The sequence below is a fragment of the Nicotiana attenuata genome, unplaced genomic scaffold (genome assembly GCF_001879085.1).
Source record: "Nicotiana attenuata strain UT unplaced genomic scaffold, NIATTr2, whole genome shotgun sequence".
Taxonomy (NCBI): Eukaryota; Viridiplantae; Streptophyta; class Magnoliopsida; order Solanales; family Solanaceae; genus Nicotiana; species Nicotiana attenuata.
Window position 1 is genome coordinate 666501 of NW_017670392.1, and position 17902 is coordinate 684402.

The window sequence follows — 17902 nt, forward strand, 5'->3', positions numbered from 1 at the left end:
CTAAAGTATACGATTGTTGTCACAAGTGCAGAAAGCCAGGACATTTCATCAAAGATTGTCCTCTCCACAGTTAGGACCATTACAAACACAATGCTGACAAGATGGTTAAGAGGAATTCGGTCCCCGACAAAAAGTTCAGGAGAAGAGATGTCGCTGATAATCATGTAAAGCAAGCTCTGGATGCCTGGGGAAATTCATCTAGTGAATCTGAGGGTGATGATGAACAGGCATACACCTCCATGATAGCCGTTGAAAGCAAAGATGCAAAATATGATTCCATATTTGCTTTGATGAAAAAATCTGATGAGGATGAAGAAGATGATGATGATGAGGTAAACTTCTTAGATGTTTAACGAAATCTAAAGTATTATTCCCCGAAAAAACTTATGTCTTTGGCAAATATTTTAATTGATGCGTATCATAGTCTTATAAATGATAAAGATGCCTTAACTGTGGAACGGTGAGTAGACTTAGAGGAAACCATTGAGAGTCTGAAAAAGATGCCTTAATGGAAAAAAATTGCAATCATAAGACATGAGAGAGATGATCTAGTGGTTGTTATGGTCAATCTAAAAGAGACCATTGAGTGTGTTAGAAAGGAGAAATAGGTTTTAACTGAGAAGGTTGTGAACATTGAGCATGAGAGAGATGACCTATTAGTGGTGGTTGTAGACCTAAAGGAAATAATTGAGGAACTAAAAAGGGAAAGTAGGCCCGGGAACACTCAAAAAGGAAAGGAAGTTGTAAGTGAAACACACCTTAGGCTTGAAGATGACTTAAAATCAGTGAAATCTAGTCTATGTGCAGAGCTTGAGATAAACAGACAACTTTAGAAAGACCTCGAAAAAGCGAAGACTGACCTTGAAGAATGAATTAAGTGGACCTGATCCTCTGATGCAATCACTACTATGTATACAAACAGTGGGGAAAACGGACAAGGAATCGGGTTCCAAAAAGGAAAAGACTCCCTACAACCCTCATAGCAAGTATATTACTATACTTGACAATTGGCTTTGCACTCACTATGGCAATACCGGGCACTTGTAAGCCAGATTCCAATCTCAACAGAAAAACAAAGTTTTTGCTGAAAAAGTAACTACTGCTAGGGAACTTGGTCCTTCACATAAAAAATGTATAACGCCTGCTTGGACCAAAGAGCCCTAATTCACCCCTTTCCTCAGTACAAAGGAGCTAAACTTGTTTGGGTTCCTAAATCTAACCCTTGATTTAGTTGTGCAGGGAATAATGAAAGGGAGCAGCCAACCTTGGTACATGGATTCGGCTGCTCGAAGCACATGACTGGAAATACAAATGATTTCTTTTCACTGAAGGCCCTGCATGGAGGGAGTGTATCCTTTGGAAATGGAGATAAGGGATAAATTCTGGGAGTTGGAAGGATCGGGAAGTCTCTTTCCCACTCTATTGAAAATGCGTACTACGTGAAGGGGTTGAAGTATATCTTGCTGAATATTTCCCAAATCTGTGAAAAGGGTAACAAAAGTGAAATTTGTATCTAAAATATGCACAGTCATAAATCTTGTGACTGGTGAAGTGATGTTAGTGGCCAAAAGATACAAAAACATCTATGTTGCTAACTTTGAGTCCTTGCAAAATGGGGATCATAACTGTCTGAGTGTTGTTGATGATAATGTTGAGCTATGACACAGTTGGCTGGGTCATGCAAGTTTCACGCTGCTAAACAAATTGGTCAAAAAGGACCTGGTTCGTGGTCTGCCCAAGCCAAGATTCAAGGATCACAGGGTGTGTGATGCATGTGTAATTGAAAAGCAAGTCAGATCCTCTTACAAGCCCAAAAAGGAAGTTAGCATCTCAAGGCCACTTGATCTCCTCCATATGGATCTATGTGGACCTATGAGGGTGCCAAGTAGAGGAGGAAAGAGGTACATATTTTCGTCATTATGGATGACTACTCCAGATTTACATGGACCTTGTTCCTCAGAACTAAAGATGAGACTCCAGCCGACATAGAGGAACCTGGTCCCTCAATTACAATATCTGAGCAGAAAATAGAGTTGTGGATGTTGTACATGGAACTCCAGCGCTGAGGTAAGGAACAAGACAAATTGATCAAATCGAAGAACCTAGATCCTCTCTTAATGAGATTCATGTGTCCAACTAGAAGCTCAATACCTCACACCATCTTCAAAACATAATAACTCCTCTTGATTCAGGAATTCAAACCAGATCAAAGGCAAGAAACTCACTTGCCTTCTCAGCATTCTCTCTCAAATAGAACCTAAGAATATCAAGGAAGCATTAAGAGATCTAGACTGGATTACATCTATGCAAGAAGAACTTCATCAATTTGAGAGGAACAATGTGTGGAACCTGGTTCCACGACCTGCTGACAGAACTGTTATAGGACCCAGGTGGGTATTCAGAAACAAACTTGATAAGTTTGGAAGCATGTTTTTAAACTCAACAAGGCTTTGTATGGGTTAAAGTAGGCTCCCCGTGCTTGGTATGAAAGGTTGTCAAAATTCCTTCTAGAAAATGGCTTTACAAGAGGGAAAATCGACAACACTCTTTTTCTAAAGAAATGAGGAAGGAACCTTCTCATTGTGCAGATCTATGTTGATGACATCATCTTTGGAGCAACAGTTGACTCTCTATGTGAAGAACTTGCAAAACTCATGAGAAGTGAGTTTGAAATGAGCATGATGGGTGAATTGAATTTCTTCTTGGGTTTACAAGTGACGGAAACTACCAAGGGGACAATGACAAGTCAACAGAAGTACGTCAAGGAGTTGCTGAAGAGATTTGACATGGAAGGATAAAAAATCATTGATACTCCCATTGCCACAGCCACTCGCCTGGACATGGATGAACCTGGTTCCACTGTGAATGAGGCCATGTATAGAGTTTTCAATCTAATCCAATGGGATCTCATCTGAAGGCAGCCCTAAGATATCTCAAAGGGATACATGACCTGGTTCTCTACTATCCCTCAGAAGATAACTTTGACTTAATAAGGTATGCTGATAGTGACTATGCTGGGTTTCTGGTGGATAGGAAAAGCACCTCTGGCATGGCACATTTTCTAGGTTCCTATCTTATCTCATGGGGTACAAGGAAGCAAAACTTTGTGGCACTCTCAACTGCAGAAGCGGAATATGTAGCTGCTGCTTCTTGCTGTGCTCAATTGCTATGGATCAAACAGCAGTTGGAAGACTTTGGATTTCTCTCTGACTGTGTACCCCTCATGTGTGACAATACAAGTGCACTCAACATAGCCAAAAATCCAGTTCAACATAAGAGAACAAAGCACATTGATGTGCCTCATTAGTTTTTCAGAGAAAATGTTGAAAAAGGGCTTATATGCATGAAATTTTGTAGCACAGAGGATCAGATTGAAAATATATTCACCAAAGCCTTGGGTAGAGAACATCTTGAAATAAATCGCTTGGCACTGGGGTTGATAAATCCCAACTATAAACCAGGTCCCTCAATGATTGGCTACGAAAGAGATGTATAGGCAAAATAGATAAAAAGTGTTTTTTGGCACAGTCTAACTCATCTCTATATCGTTACAGGTAGACACACATGACGATTACAGAGCAAAGAAACAGCTAATGCATTGCACGTTGGCCAAAGGTGTCACGCCCCAAATTCGAGGGACATGACCGGTGCCCGACCGGGTAGCCCCAGCCAAGCGAACCTGGATGCCTTTCCTAACCCACATGTTATCCCACGTTTTCCTTACTCAATTATTCCAAGGATTTGCCAAATAATTAATTAAGAACACTTTTTAATTTACAAAACACATACATACTTACATAATAGTAGTGAAATCACCAACTCGTTACCAACGTATGAAAACACGGATTTACACAAGTTTCTAACCCACATCTACTGTCTATGGAGCCTCTAAAAGTACAACAGGATAATATAGTATTTGCCGGTAACAAGGCTTCGGCTATACCTTACACAAATCAAAAATAAAACTCCGAAAACAAGCGGCCTGAGCCACGCAGGGCCCCGAGAGGAAAGGAGCTCACCAAAAAGCTGATGGAGGACGAAGGGGAGCTACGATCGGTGGACTGGAGTACCTGCTACGGATTCACATACAATCATAACACGAATGTAGCACCCCCGGCAAAAGGGATGTCAGTACATTTGAATTGTACTGGTATGTATGAACAAACTTTGCTCCAAGTAAACTCGAACCATAAGCAAGTAAGTAGCAGTAATAAGAGCGACAATCAAATCCACAATGAGGGAACAATTAAGCCAACAGGTATACAATCTCTCCTCCACAAACAAGCACGTAATTGTAATGGAAACAACAATCAAATCCACAAAGAAAGAGCAATCAAACCAACAAGTTTACAATCTCTCTTGATTCCCCTTCCACATTTCCACATCAATAATTTCACAATTCCTTCATAGTTCATTTCAATAGCGATTTCGATCGCTTTCCAACCTTATTACCTCGGCCACCCTTATTACCTCGGCCACCCTTATCACCGCAACCCACACCTTATTTCTTCGTGTTGCGGCGCGCAACCCGATCCCACCGAACAATCACAATTCACAAACAACACAACAACAATCACAATTCACAAACAACACAACAACAACAACAATTCACAAAGAATAACAACAACAATCCTCAAGAAACAACAACAATAACCCTCAAGGAACAACAACAACAATTTACATGAACTTCCATAGCCATCAATACCATTTCCATATATTCCACTACTCATATGCATTGATAGGTCACGACGATAATTTCCCACGACAAACCACATATGTTACTACCACGGTTATTCCAAGCACATTAATTCCCATTTCCTTCCATTACTTGTTTCACAGTTCTTACCACATAGCACATTCACAATCGCAAATTTGGTTTATTTTTGATTAATTGCATCAATATGGCGAAGGCACAACCACAATCACTCAACCATACCAATCACAGGAATTTCACAAACAAATCACGTAGAAATAACATACCAAGCACTCAAACACCCAAACCAGGCGATTTTACCAGTTCAAAGTTAGCCATACATACCTGGAGCCGAGTTCCCTTTTTAACTTTTATTTCCAATTCACCAAATGGTCTAGCAACGTCAATCTAGTGCACAGGTTAACGCGTATGACTAAGAAAAGAAGTTCACAATTTCTACTCAAACTTATTTAGGTTACCAACCCATCTTTGCACCATATTTTACTCCTACCCAATTACTCTCACTAGGTTTTAGGTTATAGAATGACATGCATGTATGAGTTCAACCACTATTTTCAAAGACCAATGCATGAGACTCCCCCCCCTAGCTTAAACCAGAAATTTAGTGAAAAGGGTTAGGGATGTTACCTGCAAGAAAAGGGGGATGAAGATAAGCTTGAAATTCCCCGGCCCGGATGGTTTTGAAGAATCAAATTTTGGAGAAGATGACTTTCTCTCTCAAGACCCTCTCTTCCTCTCTCTTATTTTGTGCAGAAGATCGTTAAAAATGAGGGGCTGGGGGTGTTTTATTAAAAAGGGGGTCGGGTATAAAATTTAGAAAATAGAAGCCCGAGCAAGATCTGCGGTCGCATTCTGCGATCGCAGAACAGAAATGCGGTCCGCAGATTGGACCGCAGAATTGCCCCTAAAACTCTGATGAACTTATGCGACGATTATGCGGTCCGCATATTGGTTATGCGATCGCATAATAGACCGCATTTTCAACATTAATTTTGACAGCTCTTCTATTCCACTCTACGGTAGAAATGCGGCCCGCATATCAATTATGCGGTCGCATCTTGGACCGCATCTCGACCTCAAGTTTAACCAAACCACAGCTTCACTATGCGATAGGAATGCGGTCCGCATACCAGATCTGCGACCGCATTCTTGACCGCATAATGGCATTTTTCTGGGAAATTGATTCTTTTGATTTTTTTCAAACTTAGATCAATACCAAGGGTCCGAACCGCGGCGAGCAAGCTCGCCGCGAAGAATTCTACGCATTCCTAACACATATTCGGAGTTGACACCACAAGATACTAGGTTTCGAGCCAAAAATTTTACGGGGCCTCACAAAAGGATGAGGCTTACATTTGCAAAAACTGTGAGGGAACCTGGTTCCCTGACACAGGTTAGTAGTTCCTCTGTACTTTGATGAACAACTTTTAAACGGCTAAAACAGTGCCATGTCATCAATTGTCATTATCTTTTCTTTCCCGCTGTTTGAACCCAAATGTCTCACCTCTTTATCAACCGACCTAACTACCTAAATTGACACCCACTCATAACTGGTTCCTTATCTCTATTAAATAACCCTCTCAATCACTTTCACCACTATCCACATCAAAGAGTTTGAGTCTGTTTTAAGGAAAAGTAAAAGGGAAAAGAAGAAGAGGAGACTTGTGAAAGATGGAAAGGTTGTCAATAAAAAGGCAGTGTCTCCTACACAAGTTGTGAATGTCGATGATGAGGTCGAAGAGGAACCTGGTTCCTTGGTTTGTAAGTCCTCAAAGAGCCCTCATGTTCCAAAGGCCAAATGGGAGTCTTATGTGGTTAGAAAGGAGTTGAGAAGGGTTGAGGGTGAAAAATATGCTGAAAAAGATAGTGAGATAGGTGTGAGAAATGTCGAGGGTGAAAAATCTAGTGACAATTTGGTTGAAGAGTCTGGTGAGTGTATGGTTGGGAAGTCCGTTGATAAAGTGTCATCTGCTGAAAAAGGAAAGAGTGCACGAAAATCAATGAAAAGGAAGGCTGGTGCTAGTGAGGAACCTGGTTCATTAAAGAAGGTCAAGGTTGATGTAACTTAGGGGTATGGAAAGGAGAAATTGAAGAATCAGAACCCCTGATATTCTAGATATGGTTGGCATGCGTCAATTCGAAATATATGAATTTTAACAGTAGACACACCTTTTCACAAGTGACAGTCCCAAAGTGTATGAGAAAGAGGTGTAGAGTTTTTATGTCGACTTCTTTATACTTGAGGACGATCATATTTGTATGATAGTGAACGATGTTGATTTTGTGATGGACTCTGCTTTGCTGGGATCTATTTTCAGAGTGCCTGCTGAGGGTTTGTCTTCTGTTCAGGGAACCTGCTCTTCGAACTTTAGAAATGCTATCTTGAAGGATGCGGTAGTTCATCACGTGGAACATGCACATAAGAAGGCCATCCTTCCAGTGTACCAATTATTGTTTGAAATATTAAACAAGGTCCTGCTTGCTCGTGCTGAAGGAAAGGAATGGCATTCTTGAGGGCGTAAGGCCCCGGAAAATTTCACTAAGTAATATAGGATTTCGTGATGCCACGTAGGCTAATTATAATATTTTATGTGCTATTAACATGGTGAGCATCAATTGGATTTGGTAAACGAGTGTATGAGGCATTTACTAAGTAAGGTGGTGTGAGGCCCGTGAAAGATCCTGTGAAAGATTTTTGCTTTGAACCCGAAAGCTCGTAGTGCCAAAATAGTAATATGTGTTAGAGATGTGTAAAATTCTTCGCGACGAGCTTGCTCACCGCGGTTCGGACCCTTTTTGACTGATCTATGTATTTAAGAATCAAGAATCAAAGTTTTCCAGAAAAGTGCAATTATGCGGTCTAGAATGCGGTTGCATACCGGGTATGCGGACCGCATATCTGCCGCAGAGTGAGTCAGTGTATTTGCCAAAATTGAAGTCAACTATGCGGTCAATTATGCGATCGCATAATCAAAATACGGACCGCATAGTCGTCGCATAATTTCCTTGGGAGTTTGTGAAGGTCAGTTCTGCGGTGCACTTTGCGACCGCAGAACGTGAATGCGGACCGCATTTCTGCCGCAAACTCAGTCAGTGTGTCCAGTTTTTGGGAAGCATTTTTGCGGTCCATTATGCGGACTGCATGTCGACTTTGCGATCGCAAATGCGATCGCAGACCTGACTCGGGGCTCCAATTTTCTAAATGTTAAACCCGACCCCCCTATCGATATATCCAGTGTTATAGCTCATTTTGAGCATATTTCCTGATGCTTTTAGAGAGAGAGAGGGTCTTAGAGAGGGAAAGTGCTTCCCATCAAAATTTCTCCATGAAACCTTGCTAATCATTGAAGATAATCAAGTGAGGCACCTAAATCTTCAAACCAAGAGGTAAGAAACTTGACCCCTCATCTCTAGTTTCTAATTCGCACTAGAAGGAGTACTTAGCTTGGGGGTTCATGAGTATAAGAATGAATTTCTTGCATGCATATCAAAACCATGGAGTATTGGGAGGTAGTGAACTAACAAGAAAGTTGTTGGGGTCTAAAATGATAGAAATCCCTCTCAAAAAGGACCTATGATCACAATGCACCTTTAGTGTTTGATAATATGCTTAAAATAAGCTAAAATCTCAAGCTTGCCTCTAATTCTCGGTTCAATTTGTAATTCTTACTCAATAAATCGAAGTGCTAAGAGTTCCGAAATTTTGTAAAGATTAAGGAGAGCTATATTGATGTATGTATGGCTAAAACCCCGTCTTTTAGAAATTGAGCTTCGTCGGTGTTTGTGTGAATACGGTAAGATTAAAGTTAAATTATTAAATTGATTATTGTTCCACATGAATTTGGGGTTGCTACCTTATATTTGTGAAAGATGTGTTCCAATATGATCAATGTGCTATTCTTGATAATTTGAAAAATGTGTAAGGACTATGAATCATGTAATGAAATACTTAGACCTTAGATTGAAATTGAAGTGCGTTGTTGTGCCATCTATGTGAAATCTCATCTACGTTTACAATCTTATTTGCTCTCGTGTTCCCATACTCTCTTAAGTTACAAACCTAACATTGAAATTGGGAATGATGTGAGATGTGGCCTAATGCCAAATATATGATGTGACAGTTGTAGCCCCAAGTGCCTATGAAATGATCTGTGGGAAGCAAAGATTGAAATGAGATGATTGATGGGAAAAGGGAAACGCCTCGGTAAGGCGGCCTAGCCGATCGGGCCGTGATCGGACGCCATGACATATACATATGGTGGTAATGTATTGATAACTGAAACTGGAAAGTGTGAATGGAATATTGGTAACGTCTCCGGAAGATGGCCTAGCCGATCGGGTCGAGATCGGACTCCGCTCAAGATAGCGGTGGTGATGTGAACAATGTGGAACAGTATGAAATGCCCCAAAACCAAAAGCTATGGGAAAATGATGTGAAAATTGCATGATTCTTTTATTTGATAATGTTGTGATCATTTAAAGTGTTTGAGTTGTACCTGTGATTTCCTTATTATTGTATGAAAGTTCTTTCTAACTAGATGGTGTTTAGTTATACATACTAGTTCTATTCGATGGCACTAACGTCTCTTTTGCCGGGGGCGCTACGTCTTTAAATGGATGTAGGTGTTTCTATAGCAGGCAGTGTTGGTCGCAGCTAGTGCCGCATCATCCTTTCAGCTGACTTGGTGAGCCCCACTTCGTTTCGGGGTCCTGTTTCATCTATTTATCATGTACTTCATATTTTAGGTATAGCCGGAGCCTTGTTACCGGCATTTCCATATTACATTACTCTTCAGTTATGTTTAGAGGCTCCGTAGACAGGTTGTGGGTAGTGTCAGGTATTGGAATTAAAGTAGAAATATTGATGTTTGGCAAAGATTTATAAAACTTGTAATATTTTGTTAATTATGATTTAAGCTGCTTATGGAAATGAAATGGAAGTTGTTAATGAAATACTTACTAAGCATGATTAATGGAGTCCATCTCCTATTTATTCATAGTATTAGTTGGGTAGAGTGAAACCTAACAGGCTTGCTCAGTCGNGGTTTACTCGGTTGAGCGCGGGTCGTGGTCCTCGGTTTTAGGGGTGTGACAGAGGGTCAGCTAAGTTAGCTTCAAGGGGAACCTGGTTCTATCAGCTCTCAAAGCACAGAGGTTGCCCGTCTGACCAAGGAAAATGTCGACCTCAGCAAACAGGTTGAGGACCTGAAGGAGGGACTGCTCATCGAGTAGGTGTCAACTAATGCTTGAATGGACATCCTTCTTAGAACCCGTGCCTCTTCATCTGGGCCTTTCCCTTCCAGTGCTCCCTAAACAGTGTCCCTTTCACAAGTGTCAAGTTCTTAGTGTCTGTCCTCTGTTTTAGTTCTGATGATGTTTATGGCTAGTACTTTTATTTTTGTTGTTTTTATTTTGTGAATGTGTTTGGAAATAATGGAACTACTCCCTTCTTAAAAAAAAACCAAATATTAATGAAAGCCTCCTCCTTTTGTTGTGTATGCATTGCTCTAATGTTCTTTTTTTAGTTCATGTTTGTGTGCACACATGTGGCATGAGTTACTAAGCTGGACTTCTTTTTTCTTAATGCTTGCTACTGATTTTTTTTTATGATGCCAAAAGGGAAAAAAATAATTGTGGGGGAACAAGATAGGGAATAGATTCAAGGGGAATACATGAAATGCGAATTTCATTATGGTTCTTAGGGGGAACTTGAATTATAATTTTGTCATGATCAAAAAGGAGAAATTGATAGGTTATATATGTATCCCTGTTATGTTTTGATGATGTAACAAACTTACTGTTAAGAACCAGATAAGGAACCTGTTACACATCCTCAAGAATGTCATTCTGGTTCTTAGGGGGGATTTAAATTATAAGTTTGTTATCATCAAAAAAGGGGAAATTGATAGGTTATATGTGTATCCGTGTTAGTTTTTGATGATCTAACAAACTTACTGTTAAGAACCAGATAATGGACCTATTACACATCCTCAAGAACTTAAGATAAACAAATTTCCAGTTGGGGACACAATTCAACTCTTCATATTCAAAGGAACAACAGAAGGAACAGTTGAGGGAACAGGTCCCTACCAGTTCCCGAGGTAACTATACAAGTCAATTCACCCAGCTGTAAAGTTATTGCCTGTACACGCTACAATGCAAAAACAGTGCAACAGTTAACTTTATGGGGAATGCTCTTTATCTAACATGCTTACATCATCCAAGTGATATCACAAATGAGATATTAACAACAAGCAAAGGTAAAGCAAATCACTTGCACATTCAAGAACTTATCTAGCATTCTCTCCAGTGTGTGTCCACCTTGCAAGTGATTCTCAAGGGCATCAAGAACAAAGAACAACATAGCAACGGACCAGTTCCCCATATCGATTTATTATATGTCCTTAGTTGTGTTGTATTTTTGTTGAAGTTCTTACTTGTAATTCCTACTTAGCTTACTTAGAAGCATTGTGTAGGAAACCCTTTGTTCATAAACCCTTGTGTTTGTGTCTTGGCTAGAGTTAGTCGAGTTGTGAAGTCTTCGTAATAGAGTTATCACAGTGTCTTGTAATAGTGTTGTTACAAGTTAGTGAGTGACTAAATCATTGTAATAGAGTTATTACAAAGTGACTTGTAATGGTGTAGTTACAAGTTAGTGATGGATTAAGATGTTAATTCCTAGGTTACAATAGGTTGTAATCTAAAAATTGCTCAGTAGTGAAGTTGAAATCCTATAAGGGTAGGTCGTGGTTTTTAATTTCGTTGAGCTGTGAATTTTCAATGTATAATTCCTCTGTATCATTTACTTACTGCAGTGTGCATATGTTCTGTTGAACCTGATAGAGAACCTGGTTCTCTATAGAGTTTGGTGGACCCTTAAATTCTATTAGAGAGTTATTGTTATTTTCAGCCAATTGTATATAACCATTTAATACGAAAATTTTGAACGCACTACACATATATATTCATGCATCCTAAATAGCAAGTTTCGATATGAAAAGAACTACTCATGAAATATACATATGTAATGCCAATTATTCACTCTAATAAATAAAAAAGACCCAACTCAGATGGAGAGTATACTGTTAATGTAAGTCAAGTGAACATCATTATTAATTACTCTAGTTGCATTTATCGAACATGTATACTCAGATGGAGAGTAATTACACGATTTCAATTACTAGTATTTCACCTACTGAGTTTATAATAACTTTATCTGATATAGAGGAAGACCTAAAGTCGACGCATAAATTTATTAGTCACTTAAAATTAATAATGCTAGACCATAAAAATATATTTCTATCATCACTTAGTCATGGTTACATATAATTAAAAAATTGATTCAACGTGTAAACTCAGATGGAGAGTCAATATAAGAAATCAATAACTAGTAATTATACTTAGCAAGTTTATAATAGAAAAAGATCTAAAGCTGACGCGTAAATTTATTATCTCATAGTGGAGACTACAGGGCTTAATTCCTATCACAACTTGATCACAACCACAAAATTTTCTATGTTGATTAAGTTTCACAATTCAAAAAATGCTCAAAACCCCATTTAAGCAGTCCTGAAATGCTAAAATTAATGTTTTTTTTACTGCATTACAGTGAGTATTTCTCACTGCGTTATTTTCAATAGACCTACTAAATTTTAGATCAATTGAAGACCGTTAAAATCATGATCTCTAAAACTTCAATCAAATTTGGGAAATTACTGTTTTAACCATTCTTTTAAAAATTAAAATATGACCTACATTCTTATCATATATTAGTTCATATCAAATCAACATATGTCATCACGTTCCAGATTAGACATAAATAAAACGGCATCGAGAATGACTTTTCGTATTTAAATAATGCTTTAATCCGTCAAACCGCCAAAAAAATTCATCTAAATGATCCCGAATCATCAAAATACAATGTGAATCTTTGCATAGCAGTTTTCTTAACTGATCAATTCTGATGAACCTACCAAGATTCAAGTCATTATGAGATCATTAAATTCATGATCGCCAAAAACTAGACCAAACACGAATAAATTGTTTTTGGTGTATTTAAGGATTAAATCTATTTGATTTGCATTCTTATTATATATCATACTAAGTTAAATCATCATGTCATTATGTTCCATATTTAACACAAATATAGCCGATATATAAAGAATAGTTTTTTTTACATTTATAACACATTCAATTCAATAAACTTCTTAAACCCCGTCCGAAAAATAACACGATTCATTGCATTACAGTGAGTGTCTTTCACCAGATCTTTTCCATTGAACCTACCAAGTTTTATGTCAATCGGAGTTTGTCAACTTCATGACTACCACTGTGTGACCAAGCTCGTAGAATAATCGTTTTAGGGGGTTTCATGAATTAAAATAAATATGATCATGGTTTCCATTATCCTTAAATCATCTTATGAGTTCAAGGCATACATTTTGTTCTTCCTGCTTCTAGGATACATGATACCACTTCCTGCAATAAATTATACTTTTACTAAGCACAAAAGAACCTAAGATATTATAGTTTCTCCTATTTGACGAAAATATCACGATCCAAAATCCTAACTAAGACGTGATGGCATCTAACACCGCTTGCTAGGCAAGCCAACAACAATAATAAAGGCAATACAAAATGTAAAATAGCATGATATCATAAATAAAATATAGAACTTTGAAACATATCAAGTCTAAAACCAATGACCATCTAACACCTTCCAGAAACTAGAGTCACTAAGTAGATGAGCATCTACAGAATAACTAAATAGAAATCTGGGATGAACAATACGCTATTCGAAACAAATAAACATCACATGACTATGAGATGGGTGACTCCAAGGCATGCGAATGAGAGTGCAGCACTACCTCGGTTCTCCTCAACTATCACGCTAGTCCGTTCTCTGGGTACCAACACTACTAACACCAAAATCAACAAATAGTACATTAGTGTAGTATAAGTACAACAGACCCAATGTAGTCTGTAAGTGTTGAGACTAACCCCAACGAGGTAGTGACGAGGCTAAGACAAGACACCTACATATAAACCCGTGCAATTAAGTAACGAGCAAATAACGAGGGATATAGAAACATGATAACAATAAAATAGTAAGTAAGATGACAAGATAAATAACAGGAGAGAGAGAGAGAGAGATAAAAAGTATGAAAGCAAGAAGATATAGAATGAGAAATTAAAGAAAGAAACGACTAAAGTAATTCACAGTTTATTCTTCCACAAGAAACTCCGAAAAAGCCATTCAAAAATAATCACGAAACAACATAGCCAAATCCTGCGTCTAAATAATAAAACAAGGAACTAGAGATATCAAACAAATGGCACGATACCACTATTCGTGTTTTTACTCTCATATTCACAAGTACAACATAGTAGCAAGAACGGAAACATCCTTTGTACATATTCACTCTTCCTCACAAGCATAGTAACACCCTTCGTGTGATAATATTAATTCATAAAGAAAGGACGGAAACACCTTTCGTGCACAATCACTCTTACTCACAAGCATGGAAACAACCTTCGTAAAACTCATTCTTCCTCACCAATTGTAAATATGTAAAGAAATACCAAGCAAGGTGGGAAGCACAAACAATATCAAGAAACGTGATTGAATATAGCTTGCCACATGGGAAATAATCATCACTTTGCACCAATAGCCAAATCAACAATTCAATAGTCTTACTACCCAATGTCACAACTACCTTGGCATGGCTACAAATACGAATGAAAATAGTCAAAGAGACTTACAATCTAGATGAATCATGAAAAACGTAATACATGAAGCAACAAGACGTAAATAACTAGCTCTACCCGCATGCTCAACCCATAGCAAGCACATATACACTCGTCACCTTGCTTATATGTCGTCCCAACATGCCTAACACATTAGCAATTAGACACAATTATATCTTAATTCCCTCAAATCAAGGTTAACCTAGACACTTACCTCTTTCCAGCACAAATAACCCTCTAACACCGCCGTTTCTTAACACAAGCCTCCAAACCACTCAAATCTAGCCAACGAAAGTTCAAATAAGTCAAAACAAGCTTTAGAAACTACCCTAGTATAAAAAAGGTTCAATCTTTAAAATATTTGAAAAAGTCAATATAAAATCAACCTGGAATCACATAGTCGAAATCCAAAATTAGGATAAAATCCCGTGTACCTAATCTAACCTGAGTCCAAATATGTGATTTGTTTCAAGATCCGACCTCATTGAGGTCTAAATCTCTAATATACTTAATCTTAAATTTCTACACAAATATCTTATTTCTATCCTATGAAATCAAAGATTTAGGCATGATAATCAATGAAAAGTAATGGCTTATAATCCAATAAGTTCAAGTTACTAACCTATGAAGTTGTGAATAAATTGCTCTCAAAATCGCCTCTATGTGGAGTCTAGGTCTCAAAAATTGAATAAAATGAGCTAAATAACGAAACCCATTCCTTTTACCCAACAATAGGTATCGCAATTGTGAACTATTGTTCGCAATTGCGATGTTAGTAAAAGCAAACAGCTAATTGCAAATGCGACCAAGCCTCTGAGCCTTAGATCTCGCAATTGAGATAGAGGCACCACAATTGCGGCAGTCGCAAATGCGAGGAACACCTCGGAAATGCTAAGTATAGAAACCTCGCTAATGCGAGAAAAGCTTCGCAAATGTGAAGTTGACCCACATCCCCCCAGCATAAAAATGCAAGCTAGCACTCGCATACTATCGCAATTGCGATGTCCATAACACCAGTAATTCAAGTCTCATCAAAATATTCCTAAACCCATTCGAAAGTCACACGAGCCCTTGGGGCCCCAATCCAAACATCCACACAAGTACAGTAACATCGTAAAAGCTCGCTTGTAAGCTCAAATCATCAAAATAATATCTAAAACCAAGAATCAATCATCAAAACTCAAAGATTTCAAAGTTCATAACATTAAATTCAAACATTTCACATTAAGCGCCAAAATAGCTTCGGGTCACCCGTGACCCCAACCAAATATGCGTACAAATGAAAATCATCATACAAACCTACGGAATCATCAAAACACCGATCCAAGGTTGTTTATCAACAATGTTGACCATGGTCAATGCCAACCATTTTCAAGTTCAAAAATCATGTTTTCCTTAAATAATCACATTTAAACTTTCCCAAAATCAACACCGACATAACAGCCTGACCGATTGTTTTGAGCATTTGCATTTTGTTAGGTTGTTTGAGGTCTTGAGTAGCTTCACATGATGTATTATGACTTGCGTGTATGGTCGGTTTTGGTTTTCGATTGGTTCGGGATTGATTTTGAAGAATGATTCTCAATTTGAAAGCTCTAAGTTGGAAGAGTTGGCCAAGTTTGAGTTTTGTGTATTTGACTTCAGATTTGAGTTTTTATTGTTCTTTTAGGTCCGGATGGTTATTTTGGATTTGGGCGTATTGCCGGATTTGTATTTGGATGTTTCTAGAAGGTTTTGGCACTATTTGGCGAAAGTTGGAAATTTGATGGTTTGGAAAATTCCTAGGTTTGACCGGGAGTTGACATTGATGCTGTCGCATTAAGATTGTTGTTCCAAGAGTTGGAATAAGTTATATATTTCATTTGAAACTTGTAAGAAAAATTTGAGTTCATTTCGGGTTGGTTAGGCTTAAATGGGATGCTTGGTTTGAAGCTTGAAGTTTATGAACTTAAGAGATTGATATTGATCGAGTATTTGTGGTTTCGATATTATTATGTGTCATTTGAGGCCTCAAGTAGGTTAGTGTAATTTCTTGGATCTTGTTGGTATGTTCGGACGGGGTCCCGAGGGGCACGGTGGTGTTTCAGATTGATTTCGGACCATTGCAGATATGTTGGAATTGCTGAGATTTTTGAGTCCTGGTGTGATCACACATGCGGAGGTATAGGCGCAGGTGAAGAGCTATGAAAGAAGAAAAGTGGGCACAGAAGTGGAAGAAGTGTCTTGGGATCAGAATCCGTAAATGGGGAGATTAACCGCAGATGTGGAAGCGCAAATGCGCTAGGGGGTCCACATATGCGATGTTAGCGGAAGCTGACGTATGCACAGATGCAATGGTCGTTGCCCATTTGCCAGCTTGCAGATGCTTGTCCATAGGTGTGAAATGTTGGATTGATAGGTGTACTCGCATATCCGATATTTGTACCACAGAAGCGGTTGTCGCAGATACGACTATGTGATCGCAAAAGCAGATTCACTGGTAGATTATATTTAGTCCGATTGTTTGTTCATTTTATCACAGTTGGAGATTCGGAGCTTGGTTTTGGGAGATTTTGGGGAGGATTTCTACCACATGGATTGGGGTATGTATTCATGACTCGGTATTGATTATATTACATGATTCTATCTTCGATTTTGGCATTTGATTGATGAATCTAAAAGAGAAATTAGGGATTTTTGTCTAAACTTTCCTAAAGTGAATTACTGAGTTTTGAACATCGATTCGGAGTTGGATTTGAGTGAAATTAGTATGGTTGGACTCGTATTCGAATGATTTGTTAGAATTTGTGAGTTTTGTCAGGTTTTGAGGTGTGGGCCCGGATTAACATTTTGGTTGACATTGAGTATTTGATTAAAGATTCGACCTTTGTCGCTTGGGTTTGTTTCCTATGGCATATTTGATATTTTTGAGTTGCTTTTGGCTAGTTTCGAGCCGTTTGGAGGTTGATTCATACGGGACGGAATTTCTAGAGTATTTTTTGGCTTGCTCGGTATTTGATTTTGCTTGTTCGAGGTAACTAACATATCAAAACCTGGATTTGAGGGTAATTTTTGTCACGTCCCGACCTTGGGGAGCTTGACCTGCACTTAACCGAGATACCCTAGTTGACAAAACTTGCACAATGTCGTCTACCCAACTCACCAATGAATAAAGAGAAGATACATTTCATTAACTAGACAGTAAGAGGTCATGTGAATAACGCCAGTTTATTTCCATTAGTTATGTCATTAACAAGTCTCCAAAATAGTACACTACACAATCATAGCTTGAAGTGGAACACGTGATACAATTACAGTACTTATAGTTTAATTTTCCAAAACAAAATAAAACCCACACTATGTCTACGACTCCTGTAACAGAAACAAAATGGTGCTACGAGAGTGCTGGCAACAAGTCCCCGGCTATAATGCTATGTACAAAGTACAAGAGATACAGGACCC